Here is a 4707-nt window from a genome sequence, read left to right as displayed (position 1 = left end):
TGCATCATTCCTAACTGTAGGGCCACCACTAAATGGGCAATGTTACCAGGTTCTCCTGGCAGAGTTGGGTGGAGCCTTGCCCTTGGACCACACTTGTACCAGCGTCTGTGCCTTGACCCATAGGCAGCTGCTTTCCAGGAGCAGGGAAATCTACAGTGGCATCTCGTTCCAGCTCTTTAAAATGGACTTACATTTTTCACAAGCAAAGGCTGGTGCAATGTGATTTGGAAGGAGGAAAGCTAGGTCAGAAGCAGTGTATCTGAGTTGTGAGGATGTGGATTTGGATTTGGATTTGGTAAGGAGGTCAAGCATAAAAAGTGGCATTTAAAGATACCTAGCACATTGCTGGCTGCAGGAGACCGTGAGAAGATGCTGCCACCCAGAAGGTTGATTAAGAGAGGTTGGCTTGGGGCAGGTTGATGAAATGCTGGGATTTGGACAAGATCTGAATAGATGTTCAAGGTGTGGGTATCTGATCTAAAGAGTGACGCCAAAATAATTAGAGACAAGCCAGAACTTGGGGCATTCATTTGGAAATACAAATGCCTTGAAGCCGCTGCTTAAGGTGTGCAGAAGCCTGCAGATCAGGCGGAAGTGAGAAAAGGGATTTCGATACAGGGTCATCTGGAGTTTTTTTTTGAGTGTTTAACTGGCCAGTGTAAAACTAAAGTCAACCATCATCAGGGTCACTGTTGACAGTAAAATTGACTAGATTACTTATTTTTGTTGACTCACAGCAATATTAAAAATAATAATATCACTAAGCCTACATGCTTAATTTTGCATCAAATAACCATGCAAAGCTACATACCACTTTCACAAGATGATATTAACCCTAGTAATTTTAGAGTTCAGTGACATTTTTAGAAATAAAAATATTTCCAATGCAAATAGATAGAAAACTTAAGACTGGAAATTTGGATTCTATAAAAATTCAGATGGAGCCTTTCCAAAAAAAAAATTACTTACTGGGAAGAAAAACAAATCAAGATATTTATCCCAACAGAAGTCATGTCTCATTACTTAGGCAAGCACTGCTTTGTACATGGTCACCATGGTCACAGGCATCTGCAAAGCATCAGAGAGAAGTAGACATATGTATATTGAAGGGCGTTTCCCCAACCTTGTTCTTCATGATTGGGTTGCTGACATCCTACTATGTGTGGAACGAATATCCTTCCTGTCAAGCAATCTCAAACCTTAGTGGTATCAACATTTCAGCCCGAGTAATTCATGGCAGGAAGACAAACCATTCTCCCAAAACATTATGGGATGTTTTGTATCATCCCTGATATTGACACTCTGGATATCAGTTGCACCCAATTCTCCTGTGAATTGTAGTAAATGAGAATCTCTGAATGCATTGCTAATATCCTCTTGGACAGCAAATTGACCTCATTTGAGAGCAGTTTCCTGAAAGATGACAAGTTCCATGAGCTGCTACGGACTCCGAAGAAAGACCAGGGGCATGACATTGGCTAAGGTCATGGAGAGGACTCAACAGTGGACAGTGGTATCTCCAAGGTAGATGACAAAAGTACCCAACTGGCAAGGCAAGGTGAAGGAAGATCTCATTGGCTGGGGAGGACAAAGAGATCACCATCCATTTTGCCAAGAGTATATTCTGTGTTGGGACATTACTGATTCTATAAAGATGCATCTTAATTTGGGCGGGTGTGTCCTGTGGCATATTTGTAGATGATGCTGTATTCTGTGTGTGGATATTCTGGGCTTCCTATGTGTAATCTCAGCTTCCTGTGGGTGGACTAGTGAGGATTTCCTGGCTTATTTGGGTGGCCTTTCTACATAGCATGAGAGGAATACTTCATGAACAGCAGAATGGGAAAGAAGAGTTAGCGTGTGTTGAATTTAGGTCAGGGTTACCCTACAATCTTCTTCCTCGTGTGACTTTAGCAAGGTGCTTGCATTCACAGCATGCCTGTTTCCTAGTCTGGAACATTTTGTAGGTTACAGTAGCAGTTACTTCATAGTTTTTTAAAATTTGATATTCTGTGAGCCAGAGCTCCTAAACCTTCCTTATGTTTCTATGGTTTCCTTTTTGTGTGAAGGTTAAAGTTACAATAATGTTGAGACTATAAAAACTGGTAGATGCATTGCACAAGGTCACATACCTGGAAGCCCTATAACTCAGCACTATTCTGTGTTGTGAAATGATTTCTTTCTTCCCTAAACTCATGTTTGTTATGGTCAGACTAAAATGTAATAAGGCAGATGTGCTTTTAGAAGTGGATAATGAGAAACCCCACCCACCCTCTGAGACTGTAACTGTTCCTTGAGACAGAGCTTGCCAGTGCCCGATTGGACTAAGAGCCTTTGTCCAGTGACTGATGGGGGCAGATGCAGAGATCCACGGCCAGGCACCAGGCTGAGCTCTGGGAATCCAATCCATGAGAGAGAGGAGGGATTCTGCAGGTGGGGGACGTCGAGACCACGATGGGAAGATGTGCAAAGATGACCGGCCACACTAGTGGAAGCCCATGAACTGTGGACTAGTGGCTGTGGAGCCCCCACTGGACTGGACTAGGCCCTCTGGATACGGAAGACGGTTGTTTGGCTTGAACTGTTTGGGGGACACTCAGGCAGGGGGATCGAGATCTGTCCCTGGTACATAAGCAGGCTTTGGGGAGTCTGGTGCCTGAGGTATGATGCCTTGTGCAGCCTTGGTGCAGTGGGAAGGGGCTTGGACCTGCCTAGGCTCAGTGTGCCAGGCTCTGCTGACTCCCCATGGGAGACCTTGATTTAGGGGGTGTGGGGATGTGGGGTGGCTTGGGAGGGAGGGCTGAGGGGTGTGAGGAGGGAGGAGGTGAGATCTGTGGGTGGTATGTAGAGTGAGTAGAAAATTTCTTAATAAAGAAAAATGGGGAAAAAAAAGAACTTAGACTTTTCTGGACAATGAGACATGTCTGCTCTTGGCATTGCCAATTACTTCAAAGAGGGTGATGGACATCGAAGAAACTCATTATGGAGTTTGCTTACAGTGTAGAAAAGGCTAGCCATTTGGGCAAGAAACTGCTTTTGCCTGGACTGCTTGATAAACTGGACATGCAGGACCCATAGGAAGGTGACCCCTGAATTTTGCCAAAACAAGGTGAGATGGTCCTTCAGTTTCCTGCTTCACTGAAGAAACTATCAGACAGAGAAAAGTTACTGATGAACTTTGCCAATAGGTGGTGGAATGGTCCTTCAGATTTCCTGCTTCACTAAAATGTCTGCCAGAGGCTCTAGGCCTGCAGGCTGAAGATAGATGCCCCAACGTACAGAGCAATTTTGGATGATTATCCAGGTAGTCAGATATCTCTGTCATTTCTAGAGTTTTGGAAGTTGCTTGCAGTGCACTTCCTGTTTACTCAGATAATAGTATATCCTTATGGGGTCTTTAATGGAGTTGAAGACTAGATAGTTAAATTATGGTTTTCCTTATTTATGAAGAAAGGTAACTTAGACATAAAACTTTAGACTCACAAAGATAGAATAGATGATAGACTATTTTCTTTAATTTTGCCAAATACAAATAGACTGGATATTATAAGTTATATTCTTGCTTGATAACTGTTTTGTTATATGAATTTTACTATGTTAAAATAAAAACCCTCCTTTTTGATTAGACAGGAAAAAAAAAGAAAGAAAAAGACTGAACATGATTTAAATTAAAAACAAACCAACAAAAAACTCTATATTATTTTGTACCAAGATGTAGAAATTGTACTAAATAGGTTTGATGTGAAAAATTAAATAATAAAACATGATACATTTTGATGGAAAAAAAAGAAGTGGATAATGAGTAGAGTTTATAGGAGTTTGAGGCGCATATTAGAAAAAGAGCCTCCTGCCATGAAGACTATTGGCAGAAATAGGGAGAACACACTGCTTCTGATAAAGGCTGGGGGTAGTGGAGGGGAAGTAATCCTGGCATAAAGTGGGAAGGGACTTCGCTAAATTCCACTCTAGTAATTTGTGGAGGGGAGATACTGTGGGTGATAAACTGGGATATTCATTGGCGATCTGAAGCTAAGGGTTGAAAGTGAGACCACTGTCTTCCTTTTTTAGCACAACTTGAGAGGACAAGGTAAACTGAGAAAGGAATTGTTACACGAAATTAAGGCAAAGCACGAACGTTTAGAAAGCTCTTAGCCTGTCTATTTTGAAAATGATGAAAGTGTGTTCTGTAGAGAGTAAGTGTGTGTCCGAATAATGACAGGATTAAAGAAATGACTCACAGATGCAATCAACCACCTCAACAGAATTTTTGCCAGCTCAGACTACTGAGTGAGAGGTAGAATGCAGTGACATAAGTATGTTTGAAATCTGAGATCTCTACATGAGAGACCCATAAAATCACATCGCTACAGAAATATGTCTCTTTTTTCCCCACAAGTATTCTAAATTTATTATTACTTCTTTGTTTTGTTGTTTGAGATTGTATTTTAATTACACCACTTTTCCCTCCACAACTGCTCCTATATACCCCCTCTGGTTGCCTTCAAACTCATGGCCTCTTTTTTCCATCAATTGTTATTGCATGTATATATAAAAATATATATATGCGATATATATAGATACATGCAGTATATATGCATGATATGTATCTATATTCTCAAATATAACTGATTGTGTCCATATGCTATTACTTGAATGTATGTTTTCAGGGCTGATGGTTTACAAATGATTGACGTGCTCATCCCATGT

The sequence above is a fragment of the Peromyscus eremicus genome, chromosome 17, assembly GCF_949786415.1.
Source record: "Peromyscus eremicus chromosome 17, PerEre_H2_v1, whole genome shotgun sequence".
In the NCBI taxonomy this organism is placed as follows: Eukaryota; Metazoa; Chordata; class Mammalia; order Rodentia; family Cricetidae; genus Peromyscus; species Peromyscus eremicus.
Note: the sequence above shows the minus strand (reverse complement) of the source record.